Here is a 16820-nt window from a genome sequence, read left to right on the forward strand (position 1 = left end):
TATATATATATATATATATATATATAATTGATTCATTTTGTTTTAAAGCAGAATGTAACATACCATTGTAAAGCAATTATACTCCAATAAAGATGTTTAAAAAAAAAAGATGTTAAAGAAAAATAGAAAAAAAAAAAGAAATAGGAGGAATTATTAAAATGGTCTACAGTTTGCAGTGTGCTAAGGACAGTGCTATGCCCTTTGCATGCTTTATCTTATTTAGTCCTCGCACAAACTCCTGAGGTGAATATGGTTTCAATATTTCACACATCACGGAAAAAGGCCACAGACTAGTAAGTGACTTGCCCAGGCCGTACACAGTATGTGTCTGATACAAGATTTTTAAATTTATTTTTACAGTTGAATAGCCATGGACAACACCTTTAAACCAAACCAGATATTGATGCCAAGTGGAAATGGTTGGGAGAAAGTGGTAAGTTCCCCCACAATGTATCACAACTCTGGGAAAGAAACACTTGAAGACTATACCTAACAAAGGCATACAGAGGGAGCAGGAGGTACGTCAGTTTGCAATAAAGGCAGAATGTTTATTCTAAATCCTTGTATGTCTTTACATTGTGGCTACAGTAGCCAGCAACATGATTTTGCATTATCATATCTATGTAAAAATGCATCTCAATTCTTTATACTATTAGAAGGATCTATCTCAGCACCAGCCTAATATTAAATATGTTATTTTCCTTCCTGTTTCCCACTCTTTTTTAGAATTTGCTGCATTTTATACTTAGTATTGAAGGTTTCTTAGAACATGCTCCTATAATGGAAAACTATATTCTGTGCAATTTTTCTTTGTACTGGAATGTTTTAAGTGTTTAAAATATTGAAAATACATTGAAAGCCTATGCTAGCATATCATCACACAAGATAAGGCCACTGGGACTGTGGAGTTTTGTTTTTTCAAAGATGTATCATATAGCAATGGTACATGGAGGACATAATTTCTCACACAGTAGAGACTAAAGGATTTGAAATGAATACTGCTTTATGGTGGGACTTTAAGTACCATAAATGTAACTAAGATTTCTATTCCATTTGCCCAATTTGATCAACTGGTGAAATTTACTAGCTGATCAGAGAGCTAAGAAAGAGTAATAATTACTATTAACAGCAACAAGAAAGTTTCCGAGAAACTAAACAAAATGAAATACATTTTAAATTAATTTGATGTTGCTCTAGAGTCTGGAAAAGTAAGGAGTGTATATTTATGCTGGCTAAAAAATGAGACAAAACACCACAACCTTCCTCAGTCAATTACATTATAAAACTGAATATATATAGTAACATTAAAATGCCACTTAAATTAAAATCTCACATTGTTACATGGTACCACAATCCGTAGCCCTACAGCAAAACAACGAAAGGTAAATAACTAAAATCTCCAAGAGTCAAGATGAAGAATTACCTGGTGAGGTTCATGAGAACCTGTACTTTGTCACCTCAAGAGTTATGATTTCATTCCTACTGCTAGGTCTGGAAGCAAGTAGGTGTGCAGTAGACATACTGTGTGAATGAGTGTTGACTGCTATAGTCATATGTCTCATAACCAGAGTTTCAATGTACACGTAGGTCCGATTCCTGAACTCAGGATTTACCATGATTAACTGTGTGACTTTGAGGAAACAAATGAACATTTATGGGCCTTGGTTTATTGTAGAAAAGAGAACATAACAGTTCCTACTGCCTTGGGTTGCTGCAAACATTACACAACAAAATCCTCAAAACGTTCTAAATTCATACCTTGCACATAGTAAGCACTCAAAAAATGTTAAATGCCATTTCTATTCATACCCAAGGCCAGATATTCTCAGCGCATTCTCTGAGTTGTATACTCCATCTTTCGAGTTGTTTATTTAATGATAGTGGTTAATGATTTTGCTTTGGCCCTGATACCTTTGTCCTATTATATAGAAACATGCTTGGAAACTCCAAAAACATCCCATGCCTGCGTTTAGGTTCACACCAAATTTGGTTTGTCTATATGGGCATTCTCTTTCAGTTATCTCTTTTAGAATTGACACTGTGACTACTTTTACTGCCACTAGACACCTTGGTGACCTAGTGTAGAACATATAATGACAGGATTCTAGATGAATGGAAAATTTCAATTTTAGATACTTCATTGCTAAGTGTCCATCTATAACTAAGATATAGTTAAGTAGGATGTAACTAATCCTTAGAGGTACTTTTTTCTTTTTTTCTGGCCACAAAAACTTATCTACTCTCAATTTCCATTGCTGTGCCCATTTTTCCATCTCTTTCTTTCTTTACTCATTCCTTTCATTGCTCTACACATATTAACTGAAAACAAATATTACCATATCAACCCATAATTAAGACAGTTCAATAACTTCCCACTGCTCTAAAGCTAAACAACAAAGTATTTAGTTGATCCTATAAGACGCTGCAGGTCTGCATCCTTCCAGTTGCTCTGGTTTCTGGAACGAGGATCCCCACTGCTTCCTGCTCTTAGCCTCACTAGCTCCCCTTTAATTCCTTTGGCCCACTGTGACCTTCATGCCACCAGATTTTGCAAATGCTCTTTTTTCTTCCTCTTCTACAAGGTCATATTCCATAAAACAAGCAGTGGAACACTCTCTGACTCTCATATATATATATAATTTATTTTATATTTAATGTACTTTATTTAAAAGATACCATCACTTGTAAAACACACTGCTATTGTAAGCAAACACCAAGAAAGAGAAAAGACCACTAATTATAGTTGCAAGACTCCATAGATTGTAAGAAGTATCCCAATTTCAGAAATGTCAAAATGTAAAAATAATTGCATCTTAAAAATAATGAAATATGGTGTTTCTGTAATCATCCCTTGATAGTGGTCCCTCCGCCCTGCCCTATTAAACTGTAAGCTCCATGAAGGCAGAAAGTGTGTCTATCTTTGTGTTGCCTTTTTATATTCATCACATGGCATACTCCTTGGCAGGTATCAATACTAGCAGTTAAAAAACTGTATTGAATAATCTGACAATATATGCTAGACATGTTAATTGCTTTTGTTTTTTTCTTAACATGAAATGTAAACACCTCCAACTGCCTTCTAAATATCTTCACTTTACTTATAAATTCCTCAGGTAGAATGTATATGTTATTTACTTTTGTTTACTCCACATCAGCTAAATAATATCTTTCACATAGCAGATCTTTGTTAGCTGCCTTAATTATGTTCCAAATAATGTAGGGGTAAATATATAAGCAAAACAAAACTCAGTCCATGGTAAATTTTAATGAATACCTTGCAAATTTGAAGTGCATTTTTTGCCACCACAACTTGTTAATAAACATATTCCAGAAAAGCTGCCTTATCAATTTCCTTATACCTGCCAAATTACATCACCATTTGCCTGGTCAATTAGAATTCTGAACATTAAGTACTTTTTACTTTTTGTCTTGTATTTAGCCTCATAGACAATAATTATGTTCAAACATGATTTCTCTTGAAAAAATTTTATCTTTCTCTTCATCACCACTTTGTCACTTTATAGATGCTCAACACCTCACACTTGGATTTTTGAAAGTCTTTTTTTTTTTAATCTCTTAGCCATAAGTTGTACCTATTCATAGCTATTATTTTAACCACTTCAGTTTAAATTTTCATAGAAGTCAATTTCAACATGCTATTCTGCTAGGAAATGTTCACGATGTCTTATATCTAATTTCAGAAAACCAAAACATCTTTTGCTGATTTTTAATGCCCTCTGAGTCATCTTTGCTCATGGTAGATACCTACCACTATTCAAGACAGAATTTTTACCAACATGCTACTCTTATTCATGTATCTATGACTTCACTCCTATACTACTTATTACCAATGTTCTCCTTTTCAAATCCTTAAGGGTACAGATTTATGTCTTCTGCAAGAGTTGTTCTCTGCCCCCTACAATCCTCACTTCAGTCTCCTCTGAATGTTCAGAGAACAAGTCTCACTCTATTATATGTTATTATCTTTTCAAAATTGTCCCTCTTTTATCAACCATTCATAATCATGATTATAATATAACTTGTTATTACCATGAGAACGCATCTGTAATCTCAATTTTCAGCACCCAGCCCTAAAACCATCACATCCTGTATCTTAGCTATCTCCCATTAATATTCTTCTCCAACAATTGTTCAACCTCACTGGGAACTAAACTCCATGAGTCCAACCAATTTTTCATGGGCTATCACTTTGCTTCTGTGTTTACTTCCTACCTTCACCTATTAAATTCCACCATTTGTCATTATAATTTACCCTGGGAATCTAAGAATGTACTCTTGTCTTAATCTTCCTTGCAGTACTAATCTGGAAAAACCTCAAACTTGATTAAATCCAAACCTCTGCTAAGTCTTCGTGTGGTAGATTAAAGAGATCCCTATGTTCTTCCCTTCCCTTGAGAGAACCTTGAGTAGTTTGCTTGCCCAACAGAAGTGTGATTCTTAGTCTTCTGAGGCCAGGCCACAGGAAACCTTGCAGCTTTCCCCTAGGTCTCTTGGAATACTTGCTCTTGGAAGCCAGCTGCCATGATGTGAGAAAGCCCAAGACACCCTCTGGAAGAACCCACGTGGAGAGGAATTAAGGATCCTACCATCAGCCCACTGAGATCCTGGCAGGAATCATCTACTCACCAGTCTTGAGTAAGCCACCTTGGCAATAGGTCCTCTGCACCATTTGGACTACCAAAGTTGATGTTGCATGAAGCAGAGATGAGCAATACTTTCTGAGCTCAGCTTAAAATTCATGTCCGTGAGCAAAATAATGATTGCTGTGGTTTTAAGCCATTAAGTATTGAAGTGGTTTGTTTGGTATTAATCAATAACCAGTAGTACCTTGCCTGCACGCATGCAGATTAACACCACTAGAGAAAAGCACAATCATGCTGACTTGCTTTGATCTACAGCTTGCTCACAAAACTCAGGCAGCTCTTAAGGCTTTCCAGCAGTCATACTATATTTACTCATCCATTCACTTTCTTACTTTCTTGGAAGAATATATCTTTCATTTTCCTCTTTCCTCAAACCTAAAACACCTTTCTCCATCTTTTCCTTCCGTTGCTAACCTTGTTTCCTATTTTCTGATAAAGGAAAAGCAATTGGGATATAATTTCTACAACCTCCGATCATAACTTCTACCTCCTAGTTGCTTGTAGAACAAAATGATCTTCTTCCTCTTAATATCTCTGCTCTTTCTCAGTCTGCTTTTTTGTTCCACCCCATCTCCCTTAACTTGTATCTTTAGAATTCCTCAAGGATAAATCCATGGACTCATTTTCTTCTCTATTTATACTCACTCCCTTGGTGTCCCCATTCAGTCTTATGGTTTTAAATGCCAATTGACTGACACAGCTTCATTTACAGACATGCCATAATTAAAAATACTTCAGTGCTAAAAAATGCTAACAATCATCTGAGTCTTCAGCAAGTGATAATCTTTTTGCTGGTGGAGGGTCTTGCCTCAGTGTTGATGGCTGCTGACTGATCAGGGTGGTAGTAGCTGAAGGTTGGGGTGGCTGTGGGAATTTCTTAAAACAAAACAACATTAAAGTTTGCCACATCAATTCATTTCACAAAAAATTTCTGGGTAGCATGCAAATGCTGTTTGATGGCATTTTACCCACAGAAGAACTTCTTTCAAAGTTGGAGCCAATCCTCTCAAACCCTGTCCCTGCTTTAGCAACTGTTTATGTAATATTCTAAAACCTTCGTTGTCATTTCAACAGTCTTCACAGCATCTTCACCAGGAGTAGATTCCATCTCAAAAAACCAGTTTCTTTGCTCATCCATAAGAAGCAATCCCTAATCTGTTCAAGTTTTATCATGAAATTGCAGCAATTCAGTCTCATCTTCAGGCTCCACTTCTAGTGTCTTTCCATTTCTACCACATCTGCAGTTACTTCCTCTACTGAAGTCTTGAACCCTTCAAAGTCATGCATGAGGGTTGGAATCAACTGCTTCCAAACTCCTGTTGATGTTGATATTTTCACTTCTTCCCATGAATCACAAATGTTCTTAATGTCATCTAAAATGGTGATCCCTTTCCAGAAGGTTTTCAATTTACTTTGCCCAGATCCATCAGAGTTATCGCTAGTTATGGCAGCTATAGCTTCACAAAATGTATTTCTTAAGTAATAAGACTTGGAAATCAAAATTACTCCTTGATCCATGGACTGCAGAATGGATGTTGTATTAGCAGGCATGAAAACAACATTAATTGGGTTGCACATCTTCATCAGAGCTCTTGGGTGTCCAGGTGCATTGTCAAAAAGCAATCATAATTTAAAAGGAATTTTTTTTTTCTGAGCAATAGGCCTTAATAACGGGCTTAAAATATTCAGTAAACTATGTTGTCGACAGATGTGCTGTCATCCAGGCTTTGTTGTTCCATTTATAGAGCACAGGCAGAATAGATTTAGCCTAATTCTTAAGTGTCCTAGGATTTTTTAAATTGTATTAGAGCAATGGCTCAACTTAGTCACCAGCTGCATTAGCCCTAATAAGAGAGTCAGCCTGTCCTTCGAAGCTTTGAAGCCAGGCACTGACTTCTCCTCTCTAGCTCTGAAAGTCCTAGATGGCATCTTCTTCAATAGAAGGCTGTTTTGTCTATATTGAAAATCTGTTGTTTAGGGTAGCCACCTTCGTTAATGATCTTAGCTAGAACTTCTTGATACCTTGGCTGCAGCTTCTACATCAGCACTTGCTGCTTCACCTTGTACTTTGATGCTATGGAGACAGCTTCTGTCCTTAAACTTCAGGAACCAACCTCTACTGGCTTCAAACTTTTCTTCTGCAGCTTCCTCACCTCTCTCAAGCTTCATAGAATTGAAGAGAACTAAGGCCTTGCTGTAGATTAGGCTGTCTTAAGGGACTGTTGTGGCTCGTTTGATCTTCTATCCAGACCACTAAAACTTTGTCCATATTAGCAATAAAGCTATTTCTCTATCTTATTATTTGTATGTTCACTTTTAATTTCCTTCAAGAACTTTTCCTCTGCATTCACAACTTGGCTGTTTGGCACCAGAGACCTAGTTTTTGGCCTATCGCAGCTTTTGACATGCCTTCCTCACTAAGCTTTATCACTTCTAGCTTTTGATTTAAAGTGAGAGGTGTACAACTCTTCCTTTCACTTGAACATTTAGAGGCCATTGTAGGATTATTAATGAGCCTAACTTCAATATTGTTGTATCTCAGGGAATAGGGAGGCCTGAAGAGAGGGAGAGAGATGGCGGAATGCAGTGGCCAGTGGAGTAGTCAGAACACACACAACATTTATCAATTAAATTTACTGTTTTATATGGACGTGGTTCATGGTGCCCCAAAACAATTATAACAGTAACATCAAAGATCACTAATCACAGATCAGCATACCAAATGTAACAATAATGAAAATGTTTAAAATATTGCAAGAATTACACATGACACAAATATGACACAGAGACATGAAGTGAGCAAATGCTATTGGAAAAATGGCACTGATAGATTTGCTCTAGGCAGAGTTCCCACAAGCCTTCAATTCCAAAAAATGCAATGTCTGTGAAGTGCAATAAAGCAAAGTACAATAAAAGGAGATATGCCTGTATATCTCCAACCCTGATCTTTCCCCTAAATTCCAGCCTACTGAAATATATACACTGTCTACTTTACATCTTCACTCTGATGGCAAACCTGCAGCTAAAACTCAACATGCCTTAGCGCAAACTCTTCATGATATGCCTCTCAAAACTTGGTCCACCAGCTTTCCCCATCTCAGTCAACTACAAATTCTCTTCTCATTTCCTCAGGCCTATCAACCTTGCCGCCATCTTTGACTCTACTCTTTCTTTCCTGTCCAGTAATAAATCTATCAATGAATCCTGTTGGCTTGATCATAAAAATATATACAGAATTTCACCATGTCTCTCTATGTCTACAGCTACCACTCTGTCTTAAGGTACTGTCATCTTTGTCTCCTCATTGGTCTCTGTGTTTCCTGTCTTAGGCTGTTAGTAAGGGGTTGAGGAGAAGGCAAGGTTTTTCTCAACACAACAGGCCATGAAATCCTTAAAAAATTGTTAAGTCAGATCATATCAATCTTCCTAACACCCTCCAGTAACTCCCTAACTTGGTAAAAGCCAAAGTCCTAAAATGTCCAAAGAGACCACATGATCTGTCCCCTTCTGAGTCATATCCCACTTAGGCTTCCCTTTACCCACTCAAGTCTAGCTCTGTTGGCCTCCTTGCTTTCCTAGAATTTCCAAGTTCTATATCTTGAGCTTTTGTGTTTGCTATCTTCTACTCAACCCAGAATCTTTTATTTGCTGCTGGCTTCCTCACCTTCTTCGGGTCTTTGTTCAAACATAAATTCCAATCACCCTATTGCAAATCAGAACATCCTCAAGCCTTGCTCTCTCTAGTAGCCTTCATAGGTTAGTTTTCTCCACAACCCGCATCCCCATGTGGTATTAAATATTTTATTTTATTTTTCATCCTTCCAACTCCCTAGAATGCAAGCACCATCATCTGTTTAGTCTGTTCTATTAACTGCCAAATCCCCATCATGCAGAGCAGTGCAGGTGCACAAAAGTATCTGCTTAATAAATGAATGTACATGTATCAGTCTTACATTCCTCCTAATTACAAATCAAGCTCCATGAGGATCGGTCCTATGCCACATGCTTCACCAGTACCCTCACGCTATCTAGCACACATTTAAGGTTATGGTAGTTTTATTAAAAACCCTTGATGACTGATTGCAATTAAACGAAAGGTTCCTCAGCAAATTGGTAGGGCCCACAGGACACTATTAATAGGCTTTGAAGGCGTTTAGTACTGCATCAGTGCTCATTTCCAAGCAAAATTATTATCAAAATCACAAAGCATGATGTCTGATTATAACATTTCTCAAATTAACCCCAAGACTACTGTGAGAGTACAAAGTAATGAGGGTGAATTTTGTTTCAAAAATCAAAAATTTATACTTTTTACTAAAACAATGTGAGATTATTCCCGTTTATTTGAATTATTGAGACTTAGATCTTTGACAAATTAAAAATACTGAGTAATTTTTATACATATGAAAAACATTATTCTCATTTGTTTCTAAAACTTTCCATCACTTGGATTTTAGATCTTAAATACTATAGGAAATTATAACCCCAAAAAGTATTTCTCACTATATACCTGTCTAATAATAGGTAGGCTTAGAAGAAGAATTGAGTATTCATGGATACCTTATGTTTTTAAAGGAATTCAAAAGTTTCCTGTGTTCAATTTCTGGGCAGATAGAATTTATTTGTGCATATCTGCTCTTCTTTAGAGACAGGGAATGGACATAATGGAAGGAGTAGAGTTTGGTAGATTACTGAAAGCTTGGTCTAAGATCACAGAAGAAATTAGTAGTAATAGTAATTGATAACATTTAAATCATAAACACAAATGTGTTTGTTATTGTGTGTTATTTTGTTTTGCTGCAGGGTTGTAAGCACCTGTTATGTCTTAACTCGTTGAATGCTCACAACAACATAGAAGAAAATACTATTCCTATCCAAAACTCACAGATGAGGGAACTGAAGCACAAAGAGTTGTGTACGTTATTCAAAATCACAGAAAATGAAAAAAGGCTAGGTTAGAATACAAACCTAGAGAGCATGGCTCCAGAGACAATGATCTTAAATATTATACTATGTTGCTACTCTAATAGTAAATACACACACAACACACCTCACACACACATGAACACAAAAGTATACAAAGCTACAGTCATCAAAACAGTATGGTACTGGCACAAAGCAGAAATACTTTTGTGGGGTCAATGGAGCAGGATAGAGAGCCCAGAAATAAACCCACCCCTCTATGGTCAATTAATCTACCATAAATGAGGCAAGACTATACACTGGAGAAAACACGGTCTCTTCAATAAATGGTGCTGGGAAAACTGGACAGCTACATATAAAAAAAAGAAACTAGAACATTCTTTAACACCATACACAAAAATAAGCTCAAAATAGATTAAAGACCTAAATGTAAGGCCAGATACTATAAAACTCTTAGAGGAAAACATAGGCAGAACACTCTTTGACATAAATTGCTGTAGTATCTTTTTTGATCCGTCTTCCAGAGAAATGGAAATAAAAACAAAATAAACAAATGGGACCTAATTAAACTCAAAAGCTTTTGCACAGCAAAGGAAACCACAAACAAAACACAATGACAACCCACACAATGGGAGAAAATATTTGCAAATGAAGCAATGGACAAGGGATGAGTCTCCAAAATTTACAAACAGCTCATGAAGCTCAATATCAAAAAAACAGACAACCCAATCAAAAAATGGGCAGAAGACGTTAAACTGACATTTCTCCAAAGAAGACATACAGATGGCCAAGAGGCACATGCAAAGATGCTCAACATCACTAATTATTAGAGAAATGCAAATCAAAACTACAATGAGATATCACCTCACACTTGTCAGAATGGCCATCATCAAAAAAATCTACAAACAATAAATGCTAGAGAGGGTGTGGAGAAAAGGGGACCTTCCTACACTGTTGGTAGGAATGTATACTGGTACAGCCACCACACTATGGAGAACAGTATGGAGGTTCCTTAAAAAACTAAAAATAAAGCTACCGTGTGATCCAGAAATCTCACTCCTGGGCATATATCCAGAGAAAACCATGGTTTGAAAGGATACATGTACCCCAATGTTCACTGCAGCACTGTTTACAATAGCCAAGACATGGAGAACAGATAAAGATGTGGTACATACATACAATAGAATATTATTCAGCCATACAAAAGAATGAAATAATGCCATTTGCAGCAACCTGGATGAACTTGGAGATTATCATACTAAGTGAAGTAAGTCAGACAGAGAAAGACAAATATCATGATATCGTGTATATGCAGAATCTAAAAAAAAGTGATACAAATGAACTTGTTTACAAAACAAAAACAGACTCCCAGATGTAAAGAATGAACATATGGTTACTGGGGGGAAGGGTAGGGAGGAGGGATAGACTGGGAGTTTGGGATTGACAGGTACACACTGCTATATTTAAAACAGATAACCAACAAGGGCTTACTGTAACAAAAAATAAAAATAAAAAGTGTATAATTTTTAGGAATATGTAAAAGAGATATTTATAAATATTTTTTCTAACTGCAGAGTTACTGGCATTTTAAGACGGGCAGAAATGGCCCATGCACACAGGATATCCTCTATCCATGGTGACTATCCACTGCATGATGGAGTTTTCCTTCAGCCATCATCAGAGCTGACAGCCCCCTCATATTTACAAATGCTTTGGGGATGGAAAATGCAGTGGAGCCCCAAGGGTGGGAACCAGCTCATTTCTCCATTCCTTATCAAGAAATTGCCCAAGTGAAATGTACAAGTCAACATGAGTCTGTCTTAATTTTTGAAAACTATAAATTTTTAAAAACTATAAAAAGCAAAGATTTCCCACATAAATACTACTCAATGTTAAATAATCCTCACAGTTGGGTATTTCCAGTTTCTCTATTGAGTCCATTCTACTGCAGCTAATTGCACTTCCTTCTCCTCTATTTGTAGTGAGATGGAAAACATAAGATGAGCATTGTCCTTTCATGAATTTCATACCCATATCATACTGTCTAATCTTTGCATCTATTGTAAATCCATATTTCATATGAAAACTTTCTATAATCCATAATCCCTCTATTAAAAAATAAAACAGCTTATCAGAATAAAGAATAGAATTGTATTTGCAATTAAGCATCAATCCAATTAGGTAAGTGGGTTCTGGAAAGAAATATAGTTTAACAAACACCTCATACGGTGCTTAAAACAGATTGGGCTGACAGTTCTTACTACCTTGGTGTCTCATTCCAAGATTTACAATGGTATAGCTCCCCTTTTTAGCAAATTAAACCTTATATCAAGGCTTCAAATTAAATCCAAATCCCCTCTCCTTCCCCTGCAGAAGGAACAAATTCGCCCCACATGCCGGTAGTCGAGGGGGGCTGATAGGAAACAGAGTAAAGTGAGAGCTCCCCAACCTGGAAGGCGTCACACGGCCAAATCAACTGGGATAAGCAGTCAAGTCCACTTAAGGTTTTACATAAAAAGACTGGTAAAATACAGAGAATTTAAATATAAGAATTTTTTATACCACATGAAACTGACGGGGTGCCAACATTTTACATTTCTGTGCTGTGCAAGCACTTTATGGGGAATGTGCTTTTTATTCCATTTTTACATGTTTGTTATGGGTCTGTTTTGCAAAGATTGCTGCAAGCCTAGGTAATAAAACTAAAAAATGCACACAAATGGCCATGATTAACGCATAGAGCAATCTAGGCTTCTCTATGTATGAAATGCGTAATATCCCTCTCTGGATATTTCAATGTAGCAAAATGTGTGGAGGTCACTCTAAGTTTCACAAATTTATTGTAACAGCAGACCTTGCTGTGGAATTATTCTAAAATCCTAGAACACAAAGTACTTAGTTTTGTATACTTATTTTGCCTGGAAAATATTGTGAATCTCTTTCTTATATGTTGCTTGGCATTAATGTCTGTATCAAGGATTAACAGGAATTGCTTCCATAGGAATCTGAGGATATAGCATGCATATGAAACATTTCAAAATATATTATTAGAATATTATCTTAATATGAGTTGTAGTATATTGATCACTACCCAAATAAAACTTTCTGATTTTAGAGGACACCTTGATTACCAAATATTTGTGACGCTTTCCAATGCCAGTGGAACAAAATCTGGTTCAAAATGCTCTGTAACCAGTGGGTAAAGTGGTGAATTTCAGGATTAGTCATTACTTTGTAGAGGGTTTTATTTTCAGGATAGACTTCAAAATATGAACGTGTTTCATCACCATTAAGATAGTAGGGAGAGATATGCAAACTCTTCATGGAAAACCTGAGTTATAGAAAAGTAAACAGTCTAAGACAGCTTGACACTGGTATGGTTGTCGAAATTAGGTACTGCACAATTCTAGGAAACTGTGTGTGAAAACACACCAGTATGTGTTTTCAGGGAATTCCCTGGGGGTCCAGTGGTTAGGACTCTGTGCTCTCACTGCCGAGGGCCTGGGTTCAATCCCTGGTCAGGGAACTAAGATCCCACAGGCCGCATGGGTGTGGCCAAAAAAAAATGTGTTTTCATCATAGATTTGTATGTTTATTAAGTGTCTCGATAAGGCAGGCATTTCAGAAGTGAGACAACTATCCTTAATGACTAAATGGATGGTGATAGATGAAATCAGAACACACAAATTATTTTTTTGTTTGTTTGTTTGCTTTTGTATGGAATGCTTTAAATAATCTGAGTAGATACTTTTTAAAATTCTCTCAGTGGCACTTTGGGATTCTGAGCTAAATTGTAAGAAACCAGTATCTAAAGGTGAGAGTTTAGGAAACAGATATAGAAGAGAAAAAGGCTTTCAGCATATTATAAACATGAATTCTTACCCAGTTTCTTCTTTCAGATACTTTTGGCTTTCATTTGTAATTAAATTCCAGGTTTAGTTTATCCCAGCTCCATAACTGGCAGCATATTAAAAAGAACATGCCACTTGCCAATTTATTTTGCAGCTATTTGGTTCAGAGTTACACATGGATTGCTATAAAGGTTGATATCTTTGTGTTATAGTATGGTCTAAATTCAACTTCAGTTTCACAAACTCTTGGATAGAAAGCAACGTTGGGTTTATTTTACTAAAGAAATTTCATTTTTAACAGATAAGTAGCAAGATGTTTGGAGAAAATAAAAAGAAATCTGATTCACCTCAAATCATGCAATTTCATGGGTATGTACACACACACACACACACACACACACACACACACACACACACACGCCCTTTTAGGACAAATAATTCAATGACGATATATTTGTTGTGGTCCACAACTTAAATCAGCAACAAAGAAGTCATCCTTTGGGGTTGCACCAATTTCTGAATCATTCTTGAACAAGTTACCCTGCAATTTCTTCCAGTCATTGCAGGGAATCCTGTGATTGAAACTGTCAGGAGTTCTGTGAACGATTATTTTCTGTGGCTCCACATCCCTGTACCCACTAAGCCAATTTTTTGTTCTTAATATTGGATCAGATCTTTTACATATGAACCAAAACTGCTTTAGAGGATCCATTTCAGTATAGCCCATAAGTTGAAATGAGAAAAAAAACTTGTTGCCCTACTTTCTTCTCTGTATTTTAGCTGGATAAGTCCTTTTAAAATCTTTCTTACTTAGGAAGAAGGTTAAAAAAAATCAAACCACATAGCAGAAAATAAACTCTTTACATTCCAATTAATTGGGTAGAAAAATGTCAGAGGATGTGTCCCAACAGTATTAAAGAACAGGACGTCAAGAGAAAACCAGAAAATGTGAACTTATGAATGAGATGCACCGTCTGCTGTTTCAGCTGGTTTTCCTCTGGATATTCTTCCAAAGCATAAAATTGCTATGTCCCACCAATACAACGCACTGGCACAGAAATTACTGGTTCAGTAAATCTTAATTTTGGAACAGATTCTCATTTGACAACTACATTATTTCAGCTTATTTTAGTTCCATCACAAAAAGTGAAGCAAAAAGCTTCCTTCAAATGAGACACAGGCCCTTAGATTTTTTAGTATTTCCAGAAGTCTGTGACTTTTTTTTGAATTAATATCAATTTAGTTTCAATATTCATAAAACTTCCTCCTATATAGCTACATCCCACCATTATGTTGTTATTGTCTTTATACATATTTAGCCTTTATACATTGTATAATCTATCAACCTAGATTTATAATTATGTTTTTTTATAATTGGAGTATAATTGCTTTACAATGTTGTGTTAGTTTCTGCTGTAAAACAAAGTGAATCAGCTATCTAACTAGACATCATCTTCTTGATTTCAAAGGGCAGTGAGTGACTGCCTACTGGGACTTTATGGATCTGGGAGGGAATCTTCTAAGTAAAAATCTCATTTAGGTTTGCATTCATTGTCTGAAGTACATAAAAAGAATATTTTTTCAGAACAGTCACAAAAAATGTCTTCCTCTATAAGACCTCAGGAATTAAAATATATGTTGAGTGTAAAGATTGGTGGCCACTTTCTGAAGGGAGGCATATCTATGAAGTAAAAATTTGCATAGAATTTTTCTTAAGACTAGTTGTTTTAGAAGAAACTTCAAACTTTATTGTTATTCATTAGTTCATTAAGATGTGTTTTATATTTTTAATTACTCAGATTTTGTTTCTTTATACAAAGCAGCAAAGCTAATATCGTCAACAAAAGACTAAAAAGAAATGCAATTTATGAATACCAAAGAGTTAGCTATAGAATATATGTGGGATAGGAGTCTCTGAGTTTATCTTTCTAATATAACTATTAATTTTCTCAGAAATATATTGTAAATGGACATAGCAGTTATTATAACTGCAAGTATAAGTTGTCTTAATATGTAATATTCAATAATTTTGCTTTATTAATTATCACAATAAGGACTTTTTTATATGTTCTAGTAAATGCTCTACTTTAAAATAAACGCACTGTATTCCCCATTTTACAGATGGATAAATACAAATCATTTCAATGCATTTACCAGAACAATATACTTGTAAGTATAATCAGAGCAACAAAATTTTCCATGACTCAAAAAAACTCAGACATCAAATTTATCATTTTCTTGTTCTCCCATAAAAGTACAGTAATGGCAAAAGGATAGGTAATAGGATTTATCCTCTTGGTATTCCCCCAAGGTGTTTCCCTCTGCGAAACTTTTATCCATATACTCCCCACTCTGGTCACCCAACTTTCTTCAATGTCCAATTAAAACAGTTTCTACTTGAAAAGACCACCTCATTGTTTTGAGTGAGCTGCCAAAATAGGCAAATACATTTCTGTAAATACTAAAATTCTATTTTAAATATGTTCTGCCAGGATCCAAGTAACAGTTTTAGCAGCTAAGTTTCCAGGCAAGACAATACACAACTATTTAATTAGTCTCTGTAATATGACCCTAATATCAGGAGAAGGCTGCTTTAGTTTCAGTGCCACCAGAAAAAAAATTGCCTTTCTCAATTTGTCAGCTTAAAAAAAATTGATTTCCATAGGGACTTCCCTGGTGGCGTAGTGGTCCCCAGTGCAGGGGACACGAGTTCAATCCCTGGTCTGGGAAGATCCCACATGCTGTGGAGCAACTAAGCCCATGTGCCACAACTGCTGAGCCTGCGAGCCACAACTACTGAAGCCCACGTGCCCTAGAGCCCCTGTGCTGCAACTACTGAGCCCACATGCTGCAACTACTGAAGCCCACGCACCTAGAGCCCATGCTCCGCAACAAGAGAAGCCACCGCAATGAGAAGCCCGTGCACCGCAACGAAGAGTAACCCCTGCTCGTCGCAACTAGAGAAAGCCCGCGTGCAGCAATGAAGATCCAACACAGCCAAAACATAAATTAAAAAAAATTTTTTTTTAAATTGATTGCCATAAAGTGAAAATAATATTTTGATGAAATACAATTTAAATAGCCCGTTGTAATGACCATGATAAAAATAATAAAACTATTTTGGCGATAAGGGTGTTTGAATATCTTTCTTTGACAATAACGAAATATAGTAGACAAGCAAAATAAGTTATGACATGATTTTGAAATCAGATTACTTCCTTTAAGTAATATTTGGTCGAGGTCCTTGCAGGAAATTGAGAACATTTAAGGAGAGTTTAATAAATGAACTCATTTCAAAGATGTAGGCAAAGAGTAGTGTAACTATCAGGAATAGTAGAGCCCTAGGGATGGTAAGAGCTAGTGAGATGCCCACAACCCCAGG

This window comes from Neophocaena asiaeorientalis, unplaced genomic scaffold, assembly GCF_003031525.2.
Source record: "Neophocaena asiaeorientalis asiaeorientalis breed wild unplaced genomic scaffold, Neophocaena_asiaeorientalis_V1.1 scaffold11, whole genome shotgun sequence".
NCBI lineage: Eukaryota > Metazoa > Chordata > Mammalia > Artiodactyla > Phocoenidae > Neophocaena > Neophocaena asiaeorientalis.